This window comes from Dendropsophus ebraccatus, chromosome 12, assembly GCF_027789765.1.
Source record: "Dendropsophus ebraccatus isolate aDenEbr1 chromosome 12, aDenEbr1.pat, whole genome shotgun sequence".
Classification (NCBI taxonomy): Eukaryota; Metazoa; Chordata; class Amphibia; order Anura; family Hylidae; genus Dendropsophus; species Dendropsophus ebraccatus.
The window spans coordinates 52,958,893-52,974,039 of NC_091465.1; positions in this window are offsets into that span (position 1 = coordinate 52,958,893).

Genomic DNA, 15,147 nt, shown 5'->3' on the forward strand with positions numbered 1-15,147 from the left:
GATAAGAACGACCAGAGTGGCATGCACACACGGCTACGCACCCAGCAAGTGCTTTATTGGGGGGGGGGGGGTAAGATGTTTGGGCATGCATGCATCCACCATCAATATAGTAAATAACTACTGTAAGAAAAAATAAATAAATAAGGTGACTTCTCAGAATGTTAGCAGTATGCAGAGGTCTATATTGGCCCCCAAAATATAGAAATTAAATGGTTTGATCTACACCTGCCTGCACTTACCTGACAGCTACCTACCTGTGCTACCTACCTGGTTGCAAGCCTGGCTGCAACTAAGCTGCCTGCACCTAAAAATGTCATCGCTGCCTTGATGACATCACGCCAGCTAGCTGGATACGACCTTTGACCAATGAGCTGGCTGGATTCGAACTTTGACTCGTGTTGCCATGGCAATCAAGACAGGTCAATGCATTAGCAATGCCGCCACCTTGTGTACGCCCCCAGGAAGCAGATAAGAACGACCAGAGTGGCATGCACATACGGCTACGCACCCAGCAAGGGCTTTATTTGGGGGGGGGGTAAGATGTTTGGGCATGCATGCATCCACCATTCCATATAGTAAATAACTACTGTAAAAAACAAAAAATGAGGTAACTTCTCAGAATGTTAGCAGTATGCAGAGGTCTATATTGGCCCCCAAAATATAGAAATTGTTTGGTTTGATCTATACCCATAGCTCCCAACCGTCCCGGATTCCGCGGGACAGTCCCGTTTTCGGGGTTCTGTCCCGCGGTCCCGGAACGGCCCCCCGTGTCCCGCATTATATGTGGCCCATCCAGAAAAACAATAAAGCAGTAACTCCCCTGTCCGCCGATCCCAGCAGCTCCTCTCCCGGCAGAGCGCGCACTCCCGTCATCCTCCGGGGCAGGCAGCGGGGTATACAGACACTGACTGTGCCTGAAGTGACCTGTAGCCTCTATCATGAATCACTTCCGGTACAGTCAGTGTCTGTATACCCCGCTGCCTGCCCCGGAGGATGACGGGAGTGCGCGCTCTGCCAGGAGAGGAGCTGCTGGGAACGGCGGACAGGTGAGTTACTGATTTATTGTTTTTCTGGTTGGGCCACACAAATGGGGGGATTGGCTAATATGTGGTGCGCTATATGGGGGCATTGGCTACTATGTGGGGCACTATATGGGGGCATTGGCTACTCTGTGGGGCATATATGGAAGGATTGGCTACTATGTGGGGCACTATATGGGGCATTGGCTACTATGTGGGGCACTATATGGGGGCATTGGCTACTATGTGGGGCACTATATGGGGGCATTGGCTACCATGTGGGCACTATATGGGGGATTGGCTACTATGTGGGGCATATATGGGGGGATTGGCTACTATGTGGGGCATATATGGGGGGATTGGCTACTATGTGGGGCACTATATGGGGGGATTGGCTACTATGTGGGCACTATATGGGGGATTGGCTACTATGTGGGGCACTATATGGGGGCATTGGCTACTATGTGGGGCACTATATGGGGGCATTGTCTACTATGTGGGCACTATATGGGGATTGGCTACTATGTGGGGCATATATGGAAGGATTGGCTACTATGTGGGGCACTATATGGGGGCATTGGCTACTACGTGGGCATATAGGGGGGGCATTGGCTACTATGTGGGCACTATATGAGGGATTGGCTACTATGTGGGGCACTATATGGGGGCATTGGCTACTATGTGGGGCACTATATGGGGGCATTGGATACTATGTGGGGCATTGGCTACTATGTGGGGCACTATATGGGGATTGGCTATTATGTGGGGCACTATATGGGGATTGGCTACTATGTGGGGCACTATATGGGGGCATTGGATACTATGTGGGGCACTATGTGGGGGATTGGCTACTATGTGGGACACTATATGGGGGCATTGGCTACTATGTGGGGCACTATATGGGGGCATTGGATACTATGTGGGGCATATATCGGGGCATTGGCTACTATGTGGGGCACTTTATGGGGATTGGCTACTATGTGGGGCAGTATATGGGGATTGGCTACTATGTGGGGCACTATATGGGGGCATTGGATACTATGTGGGGCATTGGATACTATGTGGGGCACTATATGGGGGCATAGGCTGCTATGTGGGGCACTATATGGGGGATTGAATACTATGTGGGGCACTATAATGGGGGATTGGATACTATGTGGGGCACTATAATGGGGGATTGGATACTATGTGGGGCGCTATAAGGGGGATTGGATACTATATAGGGCATTTTTGGGGGGATTGGATACTGAATAGGGCACTATTCAGTCAGCAGCATGTGGTGACTGTAGGGGAGTGGCTAGGGAGGGTTGCTATAGGGGCGTGGCTATGGAGGGTCGCTATGGGGGCATGGCTATGGAGGGTTGCTATGGGGGCATGGCTATGGGGACCGTGGCGCACATGTCCCTCTTTGCTCTTTGCAAAAGTTGGGAGGTATGTATACCTTCCTGCACTTACCTTGCCAGCTACCTACCTATGCTACCTACCTGGTTGCAAGCCTGGCTGCAACTAAGATGCCTGCACCTATATATGTCATCACTGCCTTGATGTCATAACGCCAGCTAGCTGGATACGACCTTTGCCCTATGAGCTGGCTGGATACGAACGTTGACTTGTGTTGCCATGGCAACCAAGACAGGTCAATGCATTAGCAATACAGCCACCTTGTGCACGCCCCCACGGAGCGGATAAGAACGACCAGAGTGGCATGCAAACACGGCTACGCGCCCAGCAAGGGCATTATTTGGGGAGGGGGGGGGGGGAGATGTTTGGGCATGCATGCATGCATCCACCATCCATATAGTAAATAACTACTGTAAAAAAAAAAAAAAAGGTAACTTCTCAGAATGTTAGCAATATGTAGAGGTCTATATTGGCCCCCAAAATATAGAAATTAAATGGTTTGATCTACACCTGCCTGCACTTACCTTGCCAGCTACCTACCTATGCTACCTACCTGGTTGCAAGACTGGCTGCAACTAAGCTGCCTGCACCTATATATGCACCTATATATGTCATCGCTGCCTTGATGACATCATGCCAGCTAGCTGGATACGACCTTTGCCCTATGAGCTGGCTGGATACGAACTTTGACTTGTGTTTCCATGGCAACCAAGACAGGTCAATGCATTAGCAATGCCGCCACCTTGTGCACGCCCCCAGGGAGCGGATAACAACGACCAGAGTGGCATGCACACACGGCTACGCACCCAGCAAGGGCTTTATTCTGGGGTGGGGAAGATTTTTGGGCATGCATGCATCCACCCATCCATATAGTAAATAACTACTGTAAAAAACAAAAAATGAGGTAACTTCTCAGAATGTTAGCAGTATGCAGAGGTCTATATTGGCCCCCAAAATATAGAAATTGAATGGTTTGATCTACACCTGCCTGCATTTACCTTGCCAGCTACCTACCTGGTTGCAAGCCTGGCTGCAACTAAGATGCCTGCACCTATATATGTCATCACTGCCTTGATGTCATCACGCCAGCTAGCTGGATACGACCTTTGCCCTATGAGCTGGCTGGATACGAACTTTGACTTGTGTTGCCATGGCAATCAAGACAGGCCAATAGATTAGCAATGCCGCCACCTTGTGCAAGCCCCCAGGGAGCGGATAAGAACGACCAGAGTGGCATGCACATACGGCTACGCATTCAGCAAGGGCTTTATTTTGGGGGGGGGGGGGGGGTAAGATGTTTGGGCATGCATGCATCCACCCATCCATATAGTAAATAACTACTGTAAAAAAATAAAATAAAATAAAAGGTAACTTCTCAGAATGTTAGCAATATGCAGAGGTCTATATTGGCCCCCAAAATATAGAAATTAAATGGTTTTATCTATACCTGCCTGCACTTACCTTGCCAGCTACCTACCTATGCTCTCTACCTGGTTGCAAGCCTGGCTGCAACTAAGCTGCCTACACCTATATATGCACCTGTATATGTCATCGCTGCCTTGATGACATCACGCCAGCTAGCTGGATACGACCTTTGCCCTATGAGCTGCCTGGATACGAACTTTGACTTGTGTTGCCATGGCAACCAAGACAGGTCAATGCATTAGCAATGCCGCCACCTTGTGCACTCCCCCAGCGAGCGGATAAGAATGACCAGAGTGGCATGCTACGTACCCAGCTAGGGCTTTATTTTTTTTTATTTTTTTTTTGGGGGGGGGGGGGGGGGAGGAGGGTAAGATGTTTTGGCATGCATACAACCACCCACCCATCCATATAGTAAATAACTTCTGTAAAAAACTAAAAATTAGGTAACTTCTCAGAATCTTAGCAGTATGCAGAGGTCTATATTGGCCCCCAAAATATAGAAATTAAATGGCTTGATCTACACCTGCCTACACTTACCTTGCCAGCTACCTACCTCTGCTACCTACCTGGTTGCAACTAAGCTGCCTGCACCTATATATGCACCTATATATGTCATCGCTGCCTTGATGACATCAACACAACACAACGCAACACTGACGCAACACTTCATTTCCTTTGGCGCTGGGGCCGCTGTTACTTCTCATGGCATAGCACCGCCACTTGTTTTTCAAACATGCGGGGGCCGGGGGGCGGGGCTTACCGGCTTAAGCCAAGCCCGGTACAGTTGACAACATGCAATGCTTAGTGCCACCTCTTCAGCAGACGCAACACTTCGTTACCTTTGGCGCTGGGGCCGCTGTTACTTCTCATGGCATAGAACCGCCATTAGTTTTTTTAAACATACCCCCACGATCGGGGCGGGGGTTACCGGCTTAAGCCCGATACAGTCGGCAACATGCAGTGCATTGCATAGCGTCGGTGACGGGGGTGGGGCTTACCGTCTTAAGCCCAGTACTGCCGGCAAAGTGCAGTGCATTGCATAGCGTCGTGCAGGGGGCGGGGCTTACCGCGATGGGGGCGGGGCTTACCGGCTTAAGCCCGATACAGTCGGCAACATGCAGTGCATTGCATAGCGTCGGTGAAGTGGGCGTGGCTTACCGCGATGGGGGCGGGGCTTACCGGCTTAAGCCTGGTACAGTCGGCAAAGTGCAGTGCATTGCATAGCGTCGGTGCCGGGGGCGGGGCTTACCGGCTTAAGCCCGGTACAGTCGGCAACATGCAATGCATTGCGTCGGTGCCGGGTCGGGGATTACCGCGATGGGGGCGGGGCTTACCGGCTTAGGCCCGGTACAGTCGGCAACATGCAGTGCATTGCATAGCGTTGCTTCTGGGGGCGGTGCTTACCGCGATGGGGGCGGGGCTTACCGGCTTAAGTCGGTAGAGTCGGCCACATGCAATGCTTTCTGCCACCTCTTCAGCAGACGCAACACTTCCTTTCCTTTGGCGCTGGGGCCGCTGTTACTTCTCATGGCAAAGCACCGCCACTTGTTTTTTAAACATGCGGGGTCCGGGGGCTGGGCTTACCGCGATGGGGGCGGGGCTTACCGCGTCATGTTCGGTACAGTTGGCAACTATGGCAACATGCAATGCTTACTGTCACCTCTTCAGCAGACGCAACGCATCATTTCCTTTGGCGCTGGAGCGGCTGCTACTTCTCATGGCATAGCACTGCCACTTGTTTTTTAAACATGCCCCCATTCAAATTGCATTGGAGTAGAGGCAGCACGGTGGCTCAGTGGTTAGCACAGTAGCCTTGCAGCGCTGGGGTCCTGGGTACAAATCCCACTAAGGGCAACATCTGCAAAGAGTTTGTATGTTCTCTCCGTGTTTGCGTGGGTTTCGTCTGAGTACTCCGGTTTCTTCTCACACCCAAAAACAAGTATAAAAAAAACACAAATTGCATTGCAGTGAATTACATAGCATTGGGTTGGTGCAGGGGGCGTGGCTTACTGGCTTAAGCCCGGTACAGTTAGCAGCGTGCATTGGATTGGTGCTGGGGGCGGGGCTTATCGTCTTCAGCCCCCGGTACAGTTGACAACATGCAATGCTTAGTGCCACCTCTTCAGCAGACGCAACACTTCGTTACCTTTTGGCACTGGGGCCGCTGTTACTTCTCATGGCATAGCACCGCCACTTGTTTTTTAAACATGCCCCCATTCAAATTGGCAGCACAGTGGCTCAGTGGTTGGCTCAGTGGTTAGCACAGTAGCCTTGCAGCTCTGGGGTCCTGGGTTCAACTCCCACTAAGGGCAACATCTCCAAAGAGTTTGTATGTTCTCTCCGTGTTTGCGTGGGTTTCGTCTGGGTACTCCGGTTTCCTCTCACACCCAAAAACAAACGTTTAGTTTGAAATTTCTCAATTTCACTAGGAACAGAGGAGAAGCTGCATGCCAAAATCTGTAACGCAGGTTCTCCTGAGTAGAACGGTACCCCATATGTGGGCACACAGCGAGACTCAGAAGGGAAGGAGCGCCAATTAGCATTTTCAGTGCCGATTTTTCCGAAGACGTTTCTGAGCACCAGGTGCGTTTGCAGAGCCTATGTAGTGTCAGAAGAATATCACCCCCAGTCACCCCATTTAGGAAAGTACACCCCTCAAAGAACTCATCTTGGGGTGCAGTGAGCGGTGTGACCCCACAGGTATTAGAGGAAAGTATTCAAAATAAGACAGTAAAAATGAAATACTCGAATTTTTCCAATAATATGTTCGTTTAGTTTAAAATTTCTTAATTTTTACGAGGAATGGGAGAAAAAACGTACGCCAAAATCTGTAACGCAGGTTCTTCTGAGTAAAACGGTACCCCATATGTGGGCATAAACCACTGTATGGGCACACAGCAGGGCTTAGAAGGAAGGGAGCGCCAATTTGCTGGAGCATAACCGCAGCTAGTAATAGTTATTAGAATAGTGCAGTTACTAAAATACAATAAAAAATGAGATTACAGGTAATGTGGGGTGGTCACAGGCAACCTGGTGTGGTCACGGCAACCTGGTGTGGTTATGGGCAACCTGCGGTGGTTACGGGCAACCTGCGGTGGTTACAGACAATCTGGGGTGGTTACGGGCAACTTGGGTTGTAACGGGCAATGTTGGGTGGTAACAGGCAACGTGGGGTGGTAACGGGCAACGTGGGGTGGCTACGGATAAACTGAAGTGCTTATAGGTAATCTGGGATGGGTACCTTTAATTTGGGGTTGTTACAGGCAATCTGGCGTGGTTACAAGCAGTCTGGAGAGGGTCACTGGCAATTTGGGGTGGTTAGAGGCAACATGCGGTGGTCGTAAGCAATGTGCGGTGGACGGAGGCAACGTGCTGTGGTCGGAGGCAACGTGCAGTGGTCGGAGGCAACGTGCAGTGGTCGGAGGCAACGTGCAGTGGTCGGAGGCAATCTGGGGGGAATTACGTGTGATTAGGGGCAACCTGGGGGGGTTACAGACAATCTGCGATGGTTACGGGCAACATGGGGTGGTTACAGACAATCTGGAGTGGTTACGGATAAACTGAAGTGCTTATAGGTAATCAGGGGTGGGTACATGTAATTTTGGGTGGTTACGGCAATCTGGTGTGGTTACGGGCAATCTGGAGGGGGTCACTGGCAACGTGTGTGAGTTAGAGGCAACGTGCGGTGGTTAGAGGCAACTTGCGGTGGCCAGAGGCAACGTGCGGTGGTTACGTGCAATCTAGGGGGTTACGGGCAATCGGGGCTGATTACGGACCATCTGGAGGGAGTCACTGGCAATTCGGGGTGGTTACGGTCATCATGTGGTGGTTACAGGCAATGTTCGGTGGTTATGGGCAATGTGCGGTGGTTATGGGTAATGTGTGGTGGTTATGGGCAATGTGTGGTGGTTGTAGGCAACTTGCGGTGGTAAGAGGCAACGTGCGGTGGTTATAGGAAACGTGCGGTGGTTATAGGAAATGTGCGGTGGTTATGGGCAACGTGCGGTGGTTATGGGCAATGTGTGATGGTTATAGGCAACTTGCGCTGGTTATGGGCAACGTGCGGTGGTTAGAGGCAACGTGCGGTGGTTATGGGCAACGTGTGGTGGTTATGGGCAATGTGCGATGATTACGTGCAATCTAGCGTGATTACGGGCAACCTGGGGCGGATACGGGCAACCTGCGGTGGTTACGGGTAATCTGGGGGGGTTAGGGGTAATTTAGGAGTAAACAGCAATTATTACTATAATAAAAAGTGTGTGTTTTATTTTTTGTATGTTTTTCACTTTTTGTACTTTTACACATTCATTTTCACTATATTACTATGATTACTGTGATATTTTCTATCACAGTAATCATAGTTCAGTGACAGAGACCAAATTGGTCTCTGTCACTTTAAATTTTAGGAGTTGGCTGGTTGTGGAGCACATGCGCACTCCATAACCAGCCAGGACATCGAGGAGGAAGGAGCTCCAGGATCAGGTAATGTATATGGGGAAGGGGGGGGGGGGGGGGGTGACTGGGGGACGACACACTGACGCTTTTTATCCCCTGTCACCAATGATTTATGGTGACAGGGGATAAAAAGTGCTTCTTTGCACTGGGAACAGACGATCAGCGGTATATAGTATATACCGCTGATCGCCTGTACCGGGACCACACGGGGGGGGGGGGGGGGGTCCCCGATCACTGCCCCATGCTCTCCGCTACCTCCGGTGGCGGAGAGCATGGGGCTTTGATCATTTATTCATTTCCATCCCTGCGAACAAACATCGTTTGTTCGCAGGGATGGGGGCGGCCATCTTGGATCTGATGGCCGCCCGGGGAGGGGAGTGGGTTAGTGATCGCCCACTAGGGGGGCTGATCTGGGGTCTGATTTATACATTTTCATCTCCCCCCACCGTGGATTCACGGTGGGGGGAGATGAAAGCTGTCGGCGGCGCCGGTAACGCCTGATACCGGCTTCTCGCCGCTGTAACGGTAATAGCACCGATCCGCCGGTATCGGGGGACTGGGGAAGGGGGCCGGGGGACATAACAGAAGTGGCGGCGGAAGGAGGCAACGTTCTGCAGCCTCCTCCCGCCGCCCGATCGGCGGGAGCACACCGAATCTCCCCATAGACGCTGCGGTCGCATTGACCGCAGCATTTATGGGGTTAACTGCCCGCGAGGAGTGCGGCTCCCCTCCGGGCAGAGGCAGCGGGAGGATGCTGTGTGACATAGCCTCCTCCCGCTGCCCGATCACAATTAGGGACAGCGGGGGAGGCAGGGAAAGCATGACGTTTGGGGAACGTCATGTTGCAGGAACAACTTGTTTTACATGACGTTCCTCAAATGTCATTTTGTGGCAAGGGGTTAAAAAAGCTAATTGGCACTCCTTTCCTTCTGAGCCCGATTGTGTGCCCATACAGTGGTTTATGCCCACATATGGGGTACCGTTGTATTCAGGAGAACCTGCGTTACAAATTTTAGGGTACTTTTTTTCTCTTGTTCCTCGTGAAATTGAGAAATTTCAAACTAAACAAACATATTATTGGAAAAAATTGTGTTTTTCATTTTTACTGTCTAATTTTGAATACTTTCCTCTAATGCAGGTGGGGTCAAAATGCTCATCCTACCCAAAGATGAATTCTTTAAAGGGGTGTACTTTCGAAAATGGGGTAACTTTTGGGGGGATTCTATTCTGCGGACACTACAGGGGCTCTGCAACGCACCTGGCGGTCAGAAACTTCTTCAGCAAAATCTGCATTAAAAAAAGCTAATTGGCGCTCCTTCCCTTCTGAGCCCGATTGTGTGCCCATACAGTGGTTCACGCCCACATATGGGGTACCATTGTACTCAAGAGAACCTGTGTTACAAATTTTGGGGTGCAGATTCTCTCATGTTCCTTTTGGAAAGGAGAAACTTTAATCTAAACATATATATTATTGGAAAATTAAAATTTTCGATTTTTTTTTTTTTATGGCCTAATTGTGAATACTTTCCTCCAGCCCCTGTAGGGTTAAAATGCTCATTATACCCCTAGATTAATTCTTTAAGGTGTCTAGTTTCCAAAATGGGGTCATTTATGGGGGTTTACAGCATACAAGCCTCCTAAATCAACTTAAAAAAAGAACTGGTCCCTAAAAAAAAAATCAGTTTTGGAAACTTTCACAAAATGTGATAATTTGCTAATAAATTTCTAAGCCCCATAACAGCCTAAAAAAGTAAAATATGTTTCCCAAATTATGCCAGAATAAAGAGGACATATTAGTAATGTGATTTAGTAACTAATTTATGTGCTATGACTTCCTTTTTTAGAAGCAGAGAATTTCAGAAGTTCATAAAATGCAAAATTTTCTAATTTTTCATGATATTTTGAGGTTTTTCACAAAAAACACACAAAGTAGTGACCAAATTTTGCCACTAATATAAAGTGTCATATGTGACGAAAAAACAATCTCAGAATCGCTAGCATACATTAAAGCATCACTGAGCTATTTTGAAAAATTGATTGAGATTTCGTCACATATATTTCGTCAACAATCTCAATCAATTTTTCAAAATAGCTCAGTGATGCTTTAATGTATGCTAGCGATTCTGAGATAGTTTTTTCGTCACATATGACACTTTATATTAGTGGCAAAATTTGGTCACTACTTTGTGTGTTTTTTGTGAAAAACATCAAAATATCATGAAAAATTAGAAAAATTTGCATTTTATGAACTTTGAAATTCTCTGCTTCTTAAAAAAGGAAGTCATAGCACATAAATTAGTTACTAAGTTACATTATCAATATGTCCTCTTTATTCTGGCATAATTTGGTAAACATATAATCCTTTTTTAGGGTGTTACGGGGCTTAGAAATGCATCAGCAAATTATAAAATTTTCATGAAATTTCCAAAACTGATTTTTTTTTTAGGGACCAGTTCTTTTTTTAAATGGATTTAGGAGGCTTCTATACTGAAAACCCCCATAAGTGACCCCATTTTGGAAACTAGACACCTTAAAGAATTAATCTAGGGGTATAATGAGCATTTTAACCCTACGGGGCTGGTGGAAAGTGTTCACCATTAGGCCGTAAAAAAATGGAAAATTTAAATTTTCCAATTATATATACGTTTAGATTAAAGTTTCTTATTTTCAAAAGGAACATGAGAAAAAAAAAGCACCCTAAAATTACTAACACAGGTTCTCCTGAGTACAATGGTACCCCATATGTGGGCGTAAACCACTGTATGGGCACACAGCGGGGCTTAGAAGAGAAGGAGCGCCAATTAGCTTTTTTAATGCAGATTTTGCTGAAGAAGTTTCTGAGCGCCAGGTGCGTTTGCAGAGCCCCTGTAGTGTCAGCAGATAGAAAAAACCTCATAAGTCACCCCATTTTCAAAAGTACACTCCTCAAAGAATATATCTTGGTGTGTGGTGAGCATTTTGACCCCACAGGTATTAGAGGAAAGTATTCAAAATGAAACAGTTAAAATGAAAAACCTGAATTTTTCCAATAATATGTTAGTTTAGTTTGAAATTTCTCAATTTCACGAGGAACAGGAGAAAAAAAGTACACCAAAATCTGTAACGCAGGTTCTTCTGAATACAACGGTACCCCATATGTGGGCATAAACCACTGTATGGGCACACAATGGGGCTCAGAAGGGAAGGAGCACCATTTAGCATTTTCAGTGCAGATGTTGGGAACCGGACAGCAGGACAAGACAAGACAGTGAGCCCTAAGCTCAGCCCCGCCCACTGTCCTCTACCTACTTGCCACAATCCGCCCTAAGATGGCGGCGAGCAACTGGGCGGCAGTCCCTGCACTGGCTAGGTGAAACACAAATACAAAACAGACAGACAAACACAATGAAGAATAGTCCACAAGCCAGGTCACAACAGTCGGGCAGCAAAAGTACAAAATCAGGATCCAAAGGCGTAATCAGAAAACAGGCAATATGATCAGGGGCAGGAAGCAAGCAAGGGAGGTCAGAGATACAAAGCAGTAGTCAGGAGATGCAAAGAAACAGAATCCACAAGCAGGCAAAGACTAAGTCAATAACCAGCAATAAGTGCACAGGCTGAGGTTTGTTATATAGGAGACCAGGGCTCTGGTCCAGAACGTAATTGGACCATCCCCCTGATCTCCAAGCACAGACACCTGAGAACAAGACAGATCCACTGGCAGGAAGACCTGTCAGTCACAGCAGAACCAGAACACAGATTAACCCTGACATGGCCAGACAGAACTCAGCAGGTGAAGTCGGGTGTGTCTCCCAAAGAGAGCAAATAAACCAGTGTTCAGACACAGCAAAACAAAACACAGAACAGAATAAGAGAATATCAGCGCCTTCTCAGCCGCACAGCACGAGCAGAGGGACGCATAACGCTCCGCAAAGATACCATCCTGACAGTACCCCCCCCTTTTATGAGGGGCCTCAGGACCCTCACAGGACTCAACTTCACTTAGAAGATTGCCATCTGACTCCCATTCATCAGAAGACGAGTCCATGGCATGGAGAACAGGCTTACTGACAGGACGAGCAGAACAACATGTTAAATTCACATCAGATACAGGCAAATCAGGTACAACAGAACTAGAAATATTAATTTCGCCGGAGGGTACCTGTGCGCCCAAGTGACCTTCCTGGGAGTCATCTGGACGCCGATGATCTGGGTGCAGGTATTCTTGCCGCTTGGGACGCTTGTGGCAGAAACTGATGTAATGGCCACTGTCACCACAGTAGTAACACAGACCGTTGTGTCTCCGGTGTTCTCACCTGGTCTTGGCATCTAATAGTCCCAGCTGCATGGGCTCGTCCTCAGGAATAGTAGGGGTAACAAGAGGGGTTTTGACAGAATAGGAGACAGATTGTTTAGAAGAGTCAGAGTCTACTCTCTCCCTATGTCTGTCACGGAGCCTGCGGTCTATACGAATAGCGAAATTCATGTCCTGCTTTAGGGTGGAAGGATCTGGATGTCCTGTCCAGGCATTCTTAATGCCATCAGACAACCCCTGCTTATTGCATCTAAGTGCAGGATCATTCCATCCGGATGGAACGCACCACTGGCGGAACTCAGCACAATACTCCTCCACCGGTCGCTTGCCCTGTCTCAAAGTAGTCAACTGCCTCTCAGCTGCTGCTGCCCTGTCAGGGTCATCATAGAGTAATTCCAATGCAGAGAAAAACTGATCCACATAAGACAATTCAGTGGCATCTGGAGGCAAAGAAAAGGCCCACTCCTGCGGAGGTCCTTGTAAGAGTGACATAACTATGCCCACTCTCTGGCTCTCATCCCCAGAGGACCGGGGACAAAGTCTGAAAAACAACTTACATCCCTCTTTGAAGATTCGAAAGGCCCTTCTCTCACCTTTGAACCTATCAGGAAGCTGCACTGGAGGTTCTGGGGGAGCAGCAGCAGATAGCATAGCATTTTGGCCCAGGAAAGACTCTACCTGCTGCACCCGTTGTGTAAGGTCCAGAACAAGCTGGTTGAGACTTTGCATTTGCTCCACAAGAGCTTTCACGGGGTCCATAGTCAGGTGGGGAGAGAGAAAAAAAAAAAAAGTAGGGCTGGTTATTCTGTTAGGAACCGGACAGCAGGACAAGACAAGACAGTGAGCCCTAAGCTCAGCCCCGCCCACTGTCCTCTACCTACTTGCCACAATCCGCCCTAAGATGGCGGCGAGCAACTGGGCGGCAGTCCCTGCACTGGCTTGGTGAAACACAAATACAAAACAGACAGACAAACACAATGAAGAATAGTCCACAAGCCGGGTCACAACAGTCGGGCAGCAAAAGTACAAAATCAGGATCCAAAGGCGTAATCAGAAAACAGGCAATATGATCAGGGGCAGGAAGCAAGCAAGGGAGGTCAGAGATACAAAGCACTAGTCAGGAGATGCAAAGAAACAGAATCCACAAGCAGGCAGAGACTAAGTCAATAACCAGCAATAAGTGCACAGGCTGAGGTTTGTTATATAGGAGACCAGGGCTCTGGTCCAGAACGTAACTGGACCATCCCCCTGATCTCCAAGCACAGACACCTGAGAACAAGACAGATCCACTGGCAGGAAGACCTGTTAGTCACAGCAGAACCAGAACACAGATTAACCCTGACATGGCCAGACAGAACTCAGCAGGTGAAGTCAGGTGTGTCTCCCAAAGAGAGCAAATAAACCAGTGTTCAGACACAGCAAAACAAAACACAGAACAGAATAAGAGAATATCAGCGCCTTCTCGGCCGCACAGCACGAGCAGAGGGACGCATAACGCTCCGCAAAGATACCATCCTGACAGCAGATTTTGCTGAAGAAGTTTCTGAGCACCAGGTGCGTTTGCAGAGGCCCTGTAATGTCTGCAGAATAGAACCTCCCCAAAAGTCACCCCATTTAGGAAAGTGCACCCCTCAAAGAATTCATCTTGGGGTGTGGTGACCATATTGACCCCACAGGTGTTAGAGGAAAGTATTCAAAAGTAGAGAGTAAAAATGAAAAACTCGAATTTTTCCAATAATATGTCTGTTTAGTTTGAAATTTCTCAATTTCACGAGGAACAGGAGTAAAAATGTACCTCAAAATTTATAATGCAGGTTTTCATGAGTAGAACGGTACCCCATATGTGGGCATAAACAACTGTATGGGCACACATTGGGGCTCAGAAGGGAAGGAGCGCCAATTAGCATTTTCAGCGCAGATTTTGCTAAAGTAATTTCTGAGCGCCAGGTGCGTTTGCAGCACCCCTGTAATGTCTATAGAATAGAACCCCCCCAAAAGTCTTCCCATTTTGGAAAGTACACCCCTCGGAGAATTAATCTCGGGGTGTGGTGAGCATTTTGACCCCAGAGGTATTAGAGGAAAGTATTTAAAAGTAGAGAGTAAAAATGAAAAACTCAAATTTTTCCAATAATATATTCCTTTAGTTGAAAATTTCTCAATTTCACGAGGAACAGGAGAGAAAATTCACCCCAAAATCTGTAACGCAGGTTCTCCGGAGTAGAACGGTACCCCATACGAGGGCATAATACACTGTATGGGCACACAGCAGGGCTCAGAAGGGAAGGAGCGCCAACTAGCATTTTTAGTGCAGATTTTGCTGAAGAAGTTTCTGAGCGCCAGGTACGTTTGCAGAGCCCCTGTAGTGCAAGCGGAGTAAAAAAAAACATAAGTCACCCCATTTTAGAAATTAAACCCTTCAAAGAATTCCATCTTGGGGTGTGGTGAGCATTTTGACCCCACAGGTATTAGAGGAAAGTATTCAAAATTGGCCATTAAAAATTAAAAACTCGAATTTTTCCAATAATATGTTCGTTTAGTTTGAAATTTCTAAAT